Source organism: Dipodomys ordii, unplaced genomic scaffold (genome assembly GCF_000151885.1).
Source record: "Dipodomys ordii isolate 6190 unplaced genomic scaffold, Dord_2.0 Scaffold75, whole genome shotgun sequence".
NCBI classification, from domain to species: Eukaryota; Metazoa; Chordata; class Mammalia; order Rodentia; family Heteromyidae; genus Dipodomys; species Dipodomys ordii.
The window spans coordinates 3,139,900-3,157,273 of NW_012267291.1; positions in this window are offsets into that span (position 1 = coordinate 3,139,900).

Here is a 17,374-nt window from a genome sequence, read left to right on the forward strand (position 1 = left end):
TTTTGGCTCAGATTTCATTAAATTTGAAACACGACAATAGTTCCTGCTTTATAAGGGAATATAAAAACAGAAACAGGAAAATACAACTAGTATTTGCAAATTAATTATTCTTTACATGGAAGACATTTTTACAAACTAACTTGCCAATTCCAGAAAACAAAAAGGATAACAAGGTGAAACTGGCTGTAGGAGAGAAAAAAAATGAATAAAGAGATGAGGTGTGCAGAGAGACATCCTTGGATAATTTATCCTTTGTTCATTCATTTCTTTGTCCACTCCTCCTTGCCTGGCCTTCTCTTCCCTTCCCTTCCTTCTTATCTTTTCTCCCTTCCCCAGAAATCCATTATGAGAGAATGACTCGCACACAGAGTGATACAGAAAGGGAAGTACTGCCTCCTTGATGCAAGGCAAGAAGCAGATTATGTAAAACTTAATAGTAGGCAAAAATTAAGATTTTGGCAGGTAAGTCATATGACAATACTATGAATCAGTAGTTGACAGGATGCTTGACTCCTCTGCTCTCCAGTAACTGCTCATTGTATCTCCTGACAAACGTTTACTTTCTCCTGGTCTATGAAACCCAGTACTGAGAGTCCTTATCTGAATTCATAACTTTATCTCCTGTTATTAGCCATTCTCTGCTTCAGACAGGGCCAGTTAGCTTGTACTCTCTTATCACACAACTCCTCCAGCTCACTGGCTTAATCCCTTAGAGATTAATTTCCCATTCATAGGTGTTTCACTCTGGGGTAAGGGACTCCCAGACATCTGTTTTTGACTCATTTCAACACTAAATCTTTCACAATCACTCCCATAGGAATGGAAAACACAGAAGAACCCAAATAGCTTTCACTACCACAGAGAAAAAAGTCACAACATTCTTATCTGCATAAAAGTCATCTAGGTCTTATGACAAGAGAACAGAGAAATGTGTAGTGTCTGTAGGCTGGAAGGAGTGGAGCCACATGTATCAGTGAGTTTTGTACCTCTTCTCTGTACTCTAGCCCCGTTGACCTTCTTTCTATTCCTGGAGAGGTCCAAGCTCACTTCTGTCTTGGGGTCTTCATGCTGTCCCTTCTGTAGCAGGGGTAGTTTGGAGAGTTCCATGCCAGCGAGCAGTCTGAGCATTTGTCCCCATCTAGGAAGAATGGCGCTCAGCTATGCTACCCACAAAAGCGACCTCTGCTCTTCACTCTTGGAAAATGCCAGGTCTCAGAGAGCTTTTCCCCCTTACACTCTAGCTCTCCAGCCTTTCTTTTGAAGTAGTTTATTTACAGCTAATTGGTTCTTGCTTTTTTAAAGTTTAGTTCCTATCTGCCTACTCCTTTGTGTTCAAAAACAACTCAGCAAAACCAGGATTTATTTAAATTGGCAGGAATTCTAGCATTGATAATGGTCCTAACATAGAATGGGCAGCTAGTAAAAATATTTGCTGAGATAAATGAATATGCTAGAAGAATATGCCATGACTTTTCACTCATGATAATCAAGATTTACATGGTGAAACAATGAAATCCAAAGCTCAGTTCCAGGTTGGAGTCCCCCGAGCACTATTTCAGGTAAGAGAATGTTGAACTCCTATCCTAATGACTTTTGGAAGCCACCACTTCACCTCAAGGTCAATGTGTGACTCTGGAAGGTCATCATTTCAGCCTCTACCACATCAGCAGAGCAGCAACAGAGAAGATTAGTAATTAGCCCTAAGGTGCACAGCTCATGATTCAAATATCAATATTAAGCTTTTAACTAAAATGATCTTGTTCTTCAAAGGGCAACATATTCAGTTTGAAAGGCATATCTGGTTGTCTGGAGGATATTTCTTCCTGAATTTCAAGGCAAATAATTTTTTTCTGTAGATTCGAGCCACTCAGTACTTCTCCCTGATCTACCTACAAGCAGCTATGATATTTGAAGGAAGCCATTAATACCCCTTTGTTTGGCTGCCCTACAATCCTTCACTATTATTTCAAATGTCAGAAAGGGCAGTGTTTGTTGAGATGGTAAAAAGTGGGAACAGAAATGTTAAATAAGTTTATGGAAATGCAAATAGATTGGTAGTTACTCATGAGGGCTGCTTGCTTTCATCACAGTCCTTAGCTTGACAATGGAAGATTAAATGGAACACTAATTAAGGAATTTTCCAATTATTCTTCCTTGTTGCAGAGCAAATGGCAGATGAGCTTTTAGCCTTGACAAGATCAATTGTGTTCCACACAAAGCTCAGTGGTTGATTACTTGAGGGAATCTACCACAGTTCATCTAAAAATGTTCCCAACTTTCTCCAAGTATTGAGATGGATCTTTTGTTGTATTCTGTTTTTACACTTTCTGATATAAACATGATGTTTGTTTCATATGAAGAATGTAAACCATTTCAATCATCAGGACAGCTCAAGGGACAGGACTTAACTGACCAATGGACTCTTAAAAATACCCCCCTTCTTCCTAAGGACAGAAATTATTTTGATGGAGGACTGAAAGCTGTATGTTTAATAGGAGGAGATTTGGAAAGCATCTGTCATTTTGTCTTCTAGCCTAGCTTTTGGAGAAAAACAAATGACCTCAGGAGAAGGGAGGCTACATATATATCACCACTGCTCTGAGGTGTACGTGTATGTTCTTAGTACACACATTACTTACAAGACACTTACTTACACAAGAATGAGATAGAGAAATCACTCTATAAAAATTCATATGAAATAATGAAAGAGCCCAAATAGTAAAAGCAGTCCTTAGCAGAAACAACAGTGTTGGAGAAATAATGATACCTAACTTCAAACTCTATTACAAAGCCATGGTAATGAAAACAACTTGGTACTGGCACAAAAACAGGCCCAAGGACCGATGGAACAGAACAGAAGATGCAGACAGAAGATAGGCCCAGATCTATAGCCATCTAATATTTGAGATGAGAGCCAAAACTATAGGCTGGAAGAAAGATAGACCCTTCAAGAAATGATGCTGGCAAAATTGGCTTATCCACATGCAGAAAAATTAGATCCTTATATATCATCTTGCATCAGCATCAATTCAAAATGCATCAAAGACCTTGATGTAAGACTGGAAACCATGAACATATTACAAGAAAGTGTAGGGGAAACACCAGGGCTCCCAGGCACAGGTTACAACTTTCCAGGTAAAAGTCCAGAAACACAACAAATCCAAGACTTGATAAATGTGATCCATCAAACTTAATAATTTCTGCAGAGTAAACTACATAGTTAACAAGCTAGATAGAAAGCCTACAGAATGGGAGATTTTACTAGCCGTACATTAGACAAGAAGCTGACATCCAAAATATACTTCGAGTTCAAAAAATTAAACCTTCAAAAAATAACTCTCCAAGAAACAATAAACCAACTAATAAATGAGCTAATGACTTACAGAGAGGTTTTTCAGACAAAGAAATCAAAAAGGCCAATAGACACATGAAATTCTCAACATCCCTGGATGTAAAGGAAACATCATTCATCTATACATACTTCACAACCAACTGAAAACTAATAATGTGTGATAAAGAGCTGATTCAAATGGTGCTGGTTCTCTTATTCCTTGCAGTCTGAGGAAGGCAGAAGATAGGAGCATTTTCTCTATTCTGATCCCAATAAGTCATCCTTCTCAGGATGTAAATAGGATGTTTCCAATGTTCTAATGTTGAAAGACGACTTCATTCTAATGTGTAAAGATAAGTTGTGAGTTGGCTTCTTTTTAATGCAAAATGTGAGTTTCCTGTTTCATGTGATATTTACCCAAAGGAATAAGAAATTGTTCCCATGCCAAAGGGAAAACTAGTTGTGTTGGGTATCCTAAGGCCAATTTTTACCATTTTAACTGTATATCACACCCTGTTTGCTGAATGAACCCAGCCATTTCCTGTCTGCTCTTTGCACCCCCCTCTCTTTTACACACACACACACACACACACACACACACACACACACACACACGAGGAGCAGCATCAATTGTGTCTTAAAACCAGTTTTCAAGGTAAACCCATTTTCACTCTTTGTAAGAATATTCACGGGAGATACTGCTCATTTGTAAGCACAACTGGGTTGATAAGGCTCATAATCTTAGGATATTATGATGCATAGAGAAGAGTTGATATCTTAGAGACAAGATAAAGAAGATAAGCATAGCAAAAAGGCATTTGTGTGATCATTACAACGTTCATCATCCTCAAGTCTAGCTATTTATCAAGTCTGCAATATTCCAAGTAAAGCTGTTTTAATTCCAAAGTTGGAGGCATGCTAGGGTCTGCGGACCTTTTATTCACTGTTCTGAACCCTAAAAAGCCAACGAAACCCTCAGTTGGTGAGAGAGGTGGCTTTGGAGCTGCCTTTCCAATGGGTGATTAAGACACAACCAGACAATGCTCTAACTTCACGGTAATTATTATTATTGACAGGAACAATCTTGGCTTAGTTTCAGAGCACAACAATTTACATGGCTCATTACAACCATTAAAAAAAAAGTGAATCTTGTATACATGTTGATCTTCCTCACAAAGAAAAGAAACTTCTGGGAGCTGTCCAAAGATGTCAAGGCTCTGATATAACATAAGAAAAGAAGATGCTACTCATGTGCGTGCTTAATTTGCTAAGAGAAAATAAGAGACCTGTATGAAGTTATTTTGGATCCCTCAAACTTGTTTACTGAGTGTCCCACCAGTGGAGAAATGAGGATACTGAAAGCCCACTGCTGTTTAAACCCATTCCACATCCATCCCGCCTCCCAGCTCTGGTCTGTGCAGCACCCGTTGGTACCCGGATCTCTGCTGCGATAGGCAGGTGGGCAGCACGCTTCTGCTCCCTGGCTCTGACAGAGTCACAGCTGGAGCCTTTGTGAAGTCTCAAATCAACCTCAATTTCTTGATTCTCATGGTGTCAGGGAGTCAATCCGCCAGCTTTCTTGATTGCATTTCAGAATGATTTCTGCTTCTTTCTCAGTAATCACTGAGAAGTTTTTATTTCCTCATTTTCAGTGCTATGTATGCATTCTTATAAATTAATCTTCCAAACGCTTCTGTTGGCCAGGAATTGGTGACCAATTCCCATTCCCCTGGCTTAGGACTCTTTGTCCCATTTCACACTGACAGCTTACGGGAGTTCTCAGGAAGAAATACAGTTCCAGGCCCACAATACATGTACGCTAAAGGAAGTAGCATAGCATCTCACTGGAAGTCAGGAAGCCGGGATATTCTAGTCAAGAACTGTCTTTCATAGGGAAAAATGGATTTGAAAACGACACTAAGGCTCCTTCCTGTGAAATGCTTCACAGTATTCTGAAATGGGAAAAGAAGGTGCAGTGCTAAAACTGATTCATAAAACAATCAGCCCTCCCTGTTTCTAAGCATTGGGACCACCTCCAGCTAGGAGAACACAGAGCAGGTCACGGATTCCAAAGGAAGTCCCATCAACAGTGTCATGGTCAAGCAAGATTAGGGAGTCACTGCCTAAAGGATGGATATTAAAAAACCATACATGATCATAAATCATTTAAGTGCAGTGGAACTGACCAGTAGCATGCAAATGCCAGTGAAAAATTACTCCTGGAAAATCTGCTAGACTCAGAATAAAAAGAGCAAGAGTCACAGATCAATGGACTGGCCCCGTGTCCATTCTCACACAGCTTGGTGGTCATGCAGATTTTGCTAGAAAAGGGCAGTTGTGTGAAATGAAGACTTCTCTACATAAGGCTCATGAGCTCACTTAACTAGAACACTTCTGTAACTCTTTGGTTGGAGGGGGGTGAGGCAGATTGATGTACCAGCTGAGGCTGCGTGGTTGGAGTGAAATATTTCAGGCTGAGGCTACACAGGTTCTGGAGAATCCCCACAGGTCCGGAACCAACACACTCCTATTTGCCCTTGAGTGTGTAGATTTGAGTAAAAGATATGAATGACCACAGTAGAAAGAAAAATCTATGGTAGAAATGGAAAACTCTGTCTCTGTCTCTCTGTTTTTCTCTTTCTCTCTTTATGCTGGTCCTGGGGCTTGAACTCAGAGAGTTCAAGCTGGAGCTTTTGGTATACAAGGCTAGTGTTCTACCACTTGAGCTACAGCTCCACTTCCATTTTTTGGTGCTTAATTGGAGATCAGATTTTCATGGACTTTCCTGACTGGGCTAGATTCATACCATGATCCTCAGATCTCAACCTCCTAAGTAGCTAAGATTACAGATGTGAACCATCGGTACATGGCTCTTTTTTCTATATATTTCAATTCTATTTAATTAGTATCAATTGGTTATATTAAGGATTTTGTGTTAACATGTCCATTCATATACACAATTGCATTGGCAGTGTAGTCTTTGTGTAAAAATACTGGAGAAAATGGAAGCTCTTTTGAGTAATTTAGCATTGAGCATTGGTTGAAGGTGATTTGTATGGACAGTGGTGACCCTAGGAAAGTTAGAATTAAACAGAATGGATAACTTAAAAATACAAGTGAAGAGAATAGCCACTACACATAGAGTTCGATATCACAGACTAATGGTGAGGCCTAGAAACATAAAACCGTAACACCACCAAATAATAGTAATCACTCTAGCTGCTGTTCAAACCTATCTATGGCCAGTTACTTGGAGAAACAAACATTATGAAGGATAGCCAAGTATTTAAGGGCTGTTGAAATTGCCTCTGCTGATGCTTTCATATTCCAAAGCCATCTCCTTTCCTGGAGTAGGTCCCATGTAATGACTATTGACAGGGAAATATAAAAGCCTAGCCACTTCTCTCCAGTTCAGGACATCTTTAGGTGCCGTGCTAGCATAGAAGCTTCCTGTGGCATGGCTAGTAGAGTCCTGGTATCTGCCTGGCAACCCGTCATATCTCTCTTCCAGGTTTGGTTTGCTTCCTCTTGTTCTCTAAGTGTACACTATCATACATTTCTCGCATGCTAATCTCCAGCTTAGAATCTGTCTGCCTGGGAACTCAAACAGAGACAACATACTCAAAAAATGCTTTGTGAACTGCAGCACACTCTCTGCTTACAAATCACTATGTTCCTGAGTGACTTGTTTTATGATGTTTTCCTAGCCACCTATTAAACAAAAATCTATCATAAATGTGAAAGCATTGGTTAGGAAGTCTTTAGGATCCCACTACTTATGGCAACTGTCTTAAGGCAAATAGAATCATGGTCGAGACTATCTTCTAAAATACAGAGAAGAAAGAGTCATCATCAATTGTTCATCTCATTAACATTTTATGTGAAAAATTACTGCAGAAATATCCCTTAGCCTTTATTACCACCATAAAAAAACTTGATGTAGACCCCCAAATAGTGTTGCTAAGTGATTAACTGGGTTTTTGCATCCTACCAATCATTCATGCTTGCATATTATGATACCTAAGGCCTTTTTTCTTCTACGGTTTTAGAGAAAATGCAATATAAAAAATAAATGAAATAAGCTAGGATGTCATTTACTTTTTCATGTTAAATGAGCCAGTGATTAGGAAAAATAAAGCTAGTTAATATTCTGTTCCTCCAAGATGTAGAACTTCTGAATGTTTATGAAAATACATATTTGACAAGAACAGGAGAAAGTAAACCAATGGACTTGTTGAAATCCCAGAATTCCACAATGGAGACCCTTCATGGAGACCCTGAGTTGGGTTCTACTCTAGTGAATAAAAATGGCAGCATTTCTTATACTCGAGATAGAAGAGAATAAATTATCACCAGCCTAATGATGTTCAGGAGGTCTCTAAATATTTGTTATCTTTAAATAATGTGAACTTGTGAAATCACATAAAGATAGGATGCTGGCTGATATCCACTAAAGTTACAAATTTGTAATACTCCTGGTCATCACAGGTATAAGAAAACAAACAAATGTGTATAACAGATTGGTTTCCAGCAATGGGGAATGGTGAGGCTCATGGCTAATATTGGCTTCTGAAGTATTACAGATACATATTCATACAAAATTACACATCTATCTTTAAAAAAGGATAGCCAGAAGACCAGAGAAACCATTGCACCCCCTGGGTATAGTAAACCCTAATATATCGTATCTTAATGTTTTATTCTAAATGTCACTTTAAGTTTATTTAGTCAGGTCTTAGGAACTAGACTTGTGGCTCATTTATGGATTTTGCAAACAGACCCAAGCTAATCAAGCTTGCTGCTGTGCCTGACATCATCACACTTCATGTCTCTTATATGAGAACACAGAGAGTTACATAGAGTGAGGAAGAGGATTTCCACAGTGGGAGAAGACCTGATGGAAACTGTCAGCCCTTATAAATCTTCATCGCCAGGATGGGCTGGAAGCCCAGGTCACGGTCCTCTGTCCCTGAGACATGAGCTCATGACTGATCTACACTGACACCGTTATCCCCTCAGTGTACCCTAATGCATCAGTCACAAGCACTCCCACAGTTCTCAATGGGTGGAAGGAGAGCAACCAAGGCCAACAATGTGAGGGGCAAGGGATGGATCATTAACCCAGAGAGAAGCATAGGAAGTACAATATTTGCCTTTAATCGTTACACTAGACAAGGTATCCACTTAGAATGCAGTAATTTATATCACACAGGGAACTAGATCACATCAAGACCTCATTTTGCAGATTAAAAAAATTAAACAACAGCTAGGTACAGAGCCTCACACTTCAATCCCAGCTACTCAGGAAGTAGAGATCTGGAGGCTACCTTGGTGGGGGGTGGGGCGATAGGAAGATACCCTTTTCAGCCAAGAAAGCTTGGTCCAGCAGCATGTGCTTGTCATATCAAGAGGCTGAAATAGGTGGATTGTGGTCCAGGAAGACAAAGGCAAGAAACGCAAGACAACTTTGAAAATAACTAAATATGGTGGGGAGTGTGGCTGAATGGTAGAGCGCTTGCCTATCAAGCATGAGGCACTGAGTTCAAACCTCTGTTCTGAAAAAAGAAAAACAAAGAAAAAAACTAAGCCACAAAAGAACAAATTGTTCAATGTCATCCGACAAATAACAAGAGAAGATGGGCTTCAATTTCATAGTCTGGCTCAGAGTCTAACTGTGCTCTAGATTTATTTATAGATCTTATTTATATTATAGAGGAGTCACTGAATTTTCTAGAATGCATTTAGAAGGGACACAAAAGGTAAATATAAGCTCGGATAGTCAGATCATTTGGATATAACCAAGAACAGAACATCTATTTTTTTGTTTCGCTATCTTTCTCAATGTATCCCAAATATATATTTCTATATGACTCCAAATTAGAATACTTGAAGATACAACAACAAAGATTCTGGTCAATAAGCTTTTAACTTCTATGTACAGAATGTACACATTCCATGTCCATCTTTTAAATTCAACAAAAAGCATGACTTTAATCACAGCTAAATTTACTTAAAAATAATAAATACATTGTATTCCAACTAAATTACAAACATATTTGAATTAACTCATGAATCCAGCACAGTGTTGTCAAAGTAGAAACGCTTCATTTACTGATGTGACTTAAAAGGTATTGTCAAACACATATGATTCTCAGACAACTTACAGAATTATTTCACTTTAATTCACATAGTGTGTTATTTTATTTGAAACAGGGTCTTTCTCATCTCTAGCTTAGGGGCTCAGTTGACTACCTGCTGAGCTACATGGTCACTGCATCATCACTTGTTAAACTTGGTTATAGGAAGGTGCCACCAAGCTCAAAGATTATTTTTATGGCAAAATGAGAAATATAGAGTCCATAGGGTATTTTTCTGCTTATTTATTTTATTTTTTGGTAATGATTGGGGTTAATACTGAAAGTTTTCAGATTGCTACCCAAATAAGCTACCATTCAGCAACAGCTATACCCCTCTTTGCATTTAGTAAGGTTTATATATGGATCATGCTTTTTGATCAGAACTAAAATCATAGGACTAAAATCCTCTTATGAATGCATGCCTGTTATGAAACTTGGATTCCAGTGGTTTGTAGTAATTGGTTCTCACTGACATTTTTGCAGGGTTAGGGTCAAATATGATCCTCCTTATTTATCTCTCTCAAGAGTATCTAGGAATAAAGGCAAGAGCCACAATGCCTATCCTTTCCCAGATTTAAGAATGCTAAAATAAAACTTCTAGTGCAATTACTTTTCTTTCTGAAACTTTCAGAGAATTCTAAACACATTTGCAGGAAATTGCTAAGAGTATTCCTAGAGAATTCAGCTACACCAGTAATGTTCACAGGACTATGACACTTGGTAAAAGTGTCATAAAGCTAGGAACACAGTAACAAGTTGGATTTTGTTATAGTTGTTGTTTTGTAGTTATTCTTTGGGAGAGCAATTTTCTATAAAGCCAAGATTGCCCCTGAGCATGCAATATAACTGAGGGGAACTCAAATTGGTGGACAAAGCTTGCACTGCAAATGTGTGGACACCACACACAGTGTAACCAGCTTGCTCCACTGTGCAATTGTGGTTGTAAGGCAATAGAACACTTCTGAGCATTTCATCTCGTCAGAGTTTTTCTGTACCTCACCCTCTTTCCTGTCGGTGGAATGAAATGATCAAACTACATGCCACAAAGCATGCTCATCACTAATAAACATTCAATATACTCTATATTGATTGGAGTACTAGAAAGATCTTTTAATACTGAAGCATTCCCACATTTTATATTGAAGGCTGTATTCCCAGTGTGAGTTCTCTTACGTTGGTTGGAAAAGGCACAAGCTTTCCTTATTCCTTTAAGTCAAAGTTTCTCTCGAGTGTGTGGTGTTTTTTGTTTTTGTTTTTATTTTAAGTAATGGTAACTAGTGAAGACTTTCCCAAACTGATTCCACATATTAGTTTTCTCTACAGTGAAAACTCTTTCATGTACCTCAAGGGAACTGCAACAAACAATAATGTAAACAATAAGCTCCCTTATTGCTTATATTTAGATGGGTCCTCTCTACTGTGCACCATTTCATGGGTGTGAGAGTCAGGGCGGGTGCTCTCACAATGTGTATGCCCACATGAGTTCTGTCCATGGGAGGGCTTTCGCATCCCTAAAGCTGTCTGAGTTGAGTGGAGGCATTCTCCCATTACTGACACCTATAGGATTTCTCTCCTGTGTGAATTCTTGCTACTGGAAAACATGAATGCTCTTCCACATTGCTTAAATCCATAGGATTTCTCTATAGAGTGAGTTCTTTCAAGTACTTTAAGGTCAGAGGAAGGAATGAAGATATTACCACACTGCCTATACCTCTAGGGTTTCTCTCTAGTGTGAGTCCTCGGGGGTGCCCCAAGGTGATTGAAGTGAGTGAAGGCTTTCCCCAGTTGTGTACACTTACAAGGATTCTCTCTTGGGTGAGTTCTTTCATGGGTTGTCAGGTTTGTGGAAGAAGTGACTGCTTATACCACTGGCATCCAGATGGTGTTTCCTCAGTATGAGTTCTTTAATGTACCTGGATGAGCAAAAGGCCTTCTCTCAATATTTACATCGCTGGAGCTTCTGTCCACTGTGCATTTTTTCATGTCTAAGAAGGTGAGTAAGCTGCATGGAGCCTTTCTCGTATGGGTTACACCCATGGGGTTCTCTCAAATATGAATTCTGTCATGTGTCCTTAGGCTGCAGGAGAAAGTGAAAGTTTTCTCATATCACCTACATTCACAAGTTTTCTCTCCGATGTGAGCTCTTTCATGCTTCCAAAGATAACTGAATCATTTAAAGCCTTGGTCACCCTGCTTACCCTTAAACCATTTCTTTCAGATGAGTTTTTTTCATGTGTTTTAAGATTGCAAGAAGAAATCTAGGCTTTTCCTACACTTGCTTACATACATGGGGTGTCTCCAAGTATAAGCCCTTGCAAGTTCCTGAAGGTGACTACATTGAGTGAAGGATTTCTCAGATTGCTTACAACTTGAAAGTGTCTTCTCGAGTGTTCCTCTCACACATGTTTTCAAGTTACTGGAAGAACTCAGTGATTTACCACATTGCTTATATCCATAGATTTTCTATCCAGTGAGTTATTTTTTCAAGAACTTTTGAGTTTCTGCAAGAAGTGAATTTTTTCCCACTTGTATTACATCCACTGGGTTTCTCTCCAGTATGAGTTCCTCCATGTATCTTAAAGTCTTGGGAAGAAATGAGGGTATTCCCACACATCTTATATCCATTGGCCTTCTCTCTGGGGTGAAGTTGTTCCTGTCTTTGAAGATGCCTGGAACAAGTGAAGACTTCCCACACTGCTTTCATCCAAAGGGCTTCTGTCCAATGAAGTTTCTTTTTCCTATCTTTCTAGGTCACTGGAATAAATGAATGCTTTCCTGTGTAGTTTAAATTCTATAGGTTTTCTTCAGTGTAAGTTCGGTCACATTTCTGATAGTGACTGAATAGAGGGAGCTTCCACCACACTGCTTAGTTCATGTAGTTTCTGCAGTGTGAGGTTTTCATGTCTTGGAAGGGTACTAGTGCCAGGAGATGATTTCTCACAGTGTGTATATTCACTAAAATACTGAAGACCAGTGTGAATTTTTCATCTCTATGAAAGAAATTGCAGTGTTCAAAAGACTCTCCATATTGTCTACAAGAAAATAGTTTCTCTTCATTGTGTCTTCTATCACGTATGTCAATATGATGGTATTTCCACATTGATTCCATTTCTGGTGTTTCACCTACATGTATTGTCACATGGGTTACTCTCTCCAGCTTCTCTTTCATGATGTTTCTGAGAGTACAAGTATTGGGAGCAAGGGAAGGATTTACCACAATCCTTATAGAGCAAGATCTGTCCATTTATTCCTGATACTCAAAGTGCTTGCATGTTACATGAGCTCTGAAGGATACACATTAGGGTGACCAACAATGAATTCACACATTCTTTTACCTGGTGTTACTTCCAGAAGATGGTTCTTGTCCACAGTGTGCTCTGTTGTGGAATCATTTGTGTATTGCATTTTCCTCTGTGACTTTCATAGTTATCTTCAATAATTTCTTCCTTCTGCTTTGTCTATCAAGGCCAGGTTCATAAAGGTTTCCAACCTAACATTGCTTTACAGCTTCTTTTGAGGAAGATCCAACAAACCCAATCTTTCAAGGTTAATTTCATGGCCACATTCTCAAAATTCACTGGCTTCTGCTGGCTCAACCCCACCCTGTAGGCCACAGAAGACTGAGTGCCCTGAGTCAACTTTTTAAATAAGCATTTACTTTTAACCAAAATCTCTACTAAATCCTTGGTCCAAAAAAACCCAGCAATCCCACTTTTGGGCATTTACCCAAATGTTTACAAACAAGACCACACTAAAGCTACCAGCACAACTATGTTTATTACAGCATTATTTACTATAGCTAAGATATGGAACCAACCCAGATGCCCCTCAGTAGATGAATGGATCAAGAAAATGTGGTATATATACACAATGGAATTCTATGCCTCCATCAGAAAGAATGGCATTACCCCATTTGTTAGGAAATGGAAAGACTTGGAAAAAATTATATTAAGTGAAGTAAGCCAAGCCCAAAGAAACATAGGTCCCATGGTTTCCCTTATTTGCAATATCTAGTATATGTATGAGTCAAGCAGAAAAGGTCAGATAAGGTGATGTTAGGAAAATGAACCCTAAGATACGTATTCAAATTTTTTTCTTTCATGCATTTGTTTCTAATGCATTTATAAGATTATTTCTTTGTTGCTTTGTATGTCCCTCCCCCACAGTATAACTCCTGCTTTCACTATATTTGATGTCAGTATAATTTGTGGAGGGGAAGGAAAAAAACAAGTCGTTTAAATAAGGATACAGGTGGACCCGTTGCAACAATGAGAAGTACAAGTTGTCATGTTGAAAATGAACTTTACAACTTTGGTGGTGGAGGGGGGATTGGGTGAGGGGGCGGGGGGAGGCTGGGAAGGGATGGGAAGGGGAAACAAAGGAGGAGGCTACAATACTTGATAAGAAATATACTCATTATTTTGCCCATCTAATTGTAACCCCTCTGTACAGTATTTTCACAATAAAAATAAATAAAAATTTAAAAAAAGAAAAAACTCTGCTAAATCCTTGCTCCACAACATCTTTTTTTTTTGGGGGGGGTGTCATTGGGCTTGAGCTTAGGGCCCAGGCATTATCCCTGAACTCTTTAGATCAAGGTTGGTGTTTTACCACTTTGAGCCACAGCGCTCTACTTATGGTTTTCTGGTGGTTAATTGGAGGTATGAGTCTCCCAGAATTTCCTGCCTGGTCTGGCTTCAAACCATGATCCTCAGATCTCAGCCTCCTGAGTAGCTAGGATTAGAGGCCTTGAACCATTAGCACCTAGCAATATCTTTAATGATGTTTGGGAGACAGTCTTCTTGTTCCATCCGTTCCTGTGTCTCATGATATTACGTAGGTTTTATTTCAGTTATTCTCTTCTTTCAGAATGTCTTCAGGCACCATTCTAACTCTTCCCCTCCTTAGGGATTCCTCTACATTTGACTGGTCATTCTTATGTCAGGCTGGAAGATATTATGTATATTTGTCAAAATTGGACTTTGTTCCCTTCACACTTTGCTCTGTCCTTCTCTGTTATCTTCATATATTCCCCAAGTCATACCTGGGTACCACTGGCTTTCCAGACCCGTGGGGTCCTTCCTCCTTAAGTAGCTCTCTCTATCATCTCATCGTCTTCACTCCAGCTCTGACAGTCTAGTTCTGACTCTAGCAATTCCACAGAAATGGCTTTTTCATCATTATTATCAAATTAATCTCCTTCATTCAGTTTTCTGTTTATTTATCATATGTTTATTTATCAGTGATAGTTTTATGCGCAGTAAGATACAACCAGAAAGCCAACACTAATTGTAAATTGTCATTCTACCTAGGGCAACATTTGACTGCAGCTCACCCTTGGCTTACTCTTTTGTTTGTTGTTTCTCAACATATACTGCCCAAAAAACATAATCACTGTTCTCCAAAGAAGCCATGACATTTCTTCCCATGTTCTCTTGTTTGAAATCTTCCTTCTGCTGAGTATTGCCCTGTCTAGGTCCTATCTAAATGTCTGTCAGGTAATCTTTTTGGATTGTCTAAGGTGTGATTCGCCAGTCTTTGAAACGCCGACATGATCATTGTTTTCATATGAGTCTTAGTTTATTGGACTCTCTTTTATTCATTCAGGTACACATTTTATTCTTATACAAGTCTGTATGCAATTCTTTACTAATTGAATCTTGTCTTACAAGGCTTTGTCATCACATCAACCAGTGTCCTTGGTTGGGGATAAACAGCATGCTCAATAAAGAGAACACAGGTAAGTGTGGGCCTAGAGGGTTTAGAGAAACCACAGGAAGATGACAGGTCTTCACTAAGGATAGAAAAGCCACTACCAACTCCAGTTGGGAGGGATTGACCATGGAATGACTGAGTTGTGGGGTGAGGGCAATCTTGGGAGTTACTGTAACCTTTAAAGGAAGATTCTTAGCCTGAGATGCCACTGGTCCTGGTCCAGGAGTGTCACAGCATGCCTTTCTGGACCTGCTTCTCCACTGTGTTGTGCTGGTGGCTCTGACCGCTCAAACCTAGCTCAGAGGAAGAACAGACAGAGGAGCAAGGCTGGTCTCTAGGCTCAGTAAATTATTCAGAGAAATGTGGGAAGCTGAAGGAGGGGGTTAAGTGGAACAGATGAGAAGCAATCATGAAAACAGAGGATTTGCTTAACAAGTGACAAATACAACCGGTGCTATTTCCAGGTTATTCTGAAGTTTTCTGGTTCACCTCATGTCTTTTTTCAAGGTATAATTTTGGCACTCTGCTCATTGCAGCGATAAAGGAGAGACTTGTCCTTTCTTCCTTCCCTGTGTTCTATCATGATCTTTCTGGAGAGTGGAATGACTTTTCAATATTGCACTGATGTTGACATGGAGATTGGTTTTTCTCCCAGCTTTATTGAGGTATAGTTAATAATTAAAAATTATGTGAATTGGTGCAGTCACCGTGGAAAATAGTGTGAGAGTCACTCAAAAAATTAAAAGCAAAGTCACTTTCAGAGCTGGTGATCCTACGGCTGAATATTTGTCCAAATGAAATAAAATCAATATCTCAAAGCATTATTTGTCCTCTCAGATTCATTTCAGCATTATTTATAATAGCTGAGATTGCTTTGAAATGTAGATTTAAAGCACAGCAATCTTCTTGGAAGAGGAAAAGCTAATAAAATCTCACCTAACTGGGTACAAAGTTTCACACATTTCCTTCTAGAAGGTCTAAGAAATTAAGACCTATTTTCTTATATAATTCGCTATATACTTTCAACTTTCACTGTGCTTATTTCATAAACCAACAAAATGTGAATCAACAAAAGAGCAACACGAAATGGAAGGATTCTTCAATATTCCATGAGGGTTCATTATCAAGTTCGAATGCTATGAATTTTGTGTGCATTTCTCTGAGCAGGAATTATGATGTGTGTGTGTGTGTGTGTGTGTGTGTGTTGCTTGATGTGAATTCACCCCTTCATGCTTGTGAGCCAGGTGTTACTGGAGGTATATCTCCAGCTCTCTCTTGTTTTGGTTGTTTTGCAAGCAGCATCTCAAAGTTTTGATCTTTGATCTTCATAGCTCTGCATCCTGCCTAGCTAGGATTATAGCCATGCACCACAACACCCATTATAAGCTATTATTATTTTGTATTTAACTACACCAAACCTCACTAACAATAACAAATAAAAGTCACAAACTAATATTCTAATATATTCTAATATATGTTACGTAATATATAATTACATGTAATATACATTATATAGTATATGTATTATATATAATATTTTAATGTATTACAGAGGCATATATATAAATGAACATTAATTATAAATTTCTATAAACTAAATTACAAAATAATTTAAGGGTACAGCTCTATAGGATGAGTGTGTAATCTGTTTAACCTGTCAAAACATAGTAAAGTTGCTTAATATGTTGTATAATTAAATATATGCCTAAGAGTAATCATTTTCCTACTCTTCAGTCCACACTTGATTCCAGGAGCTATTCTAGAACATTATTTTTTCCCACTATTATTCTTTTGAATGATATTTATGTCAGCTGTTCTTTGTTACTCCCTGCGGTTATTTGTATAACTTTTTAAGTAAGAAAGTGAAAAATACCATGCAACAGATGCATAATTGATACTTGTTGTGGGGAGCAAATTGTGATAGAAATCATAGTTTATTCTTAGTTTTCCAAGGTATTAACTTTTGTTTTAAAAAAAGGAAAATAATACCTTCCCCCAAACCCTTTTATAAATGTAACTGCACTTTCGAGTCTTTGTCTCTCAAAGAGTATGTCACGGTCTCACATTTTTGTACCTCTTCTCTCTGCTCTCCTGTACCTAGGAAACTCCACACTTTAATAACAAAAATCATCAAGACAAAGCAAATCAGATAATGCTTTGATTGTCTTTCACCTTGGAAAGTTCATCTCCT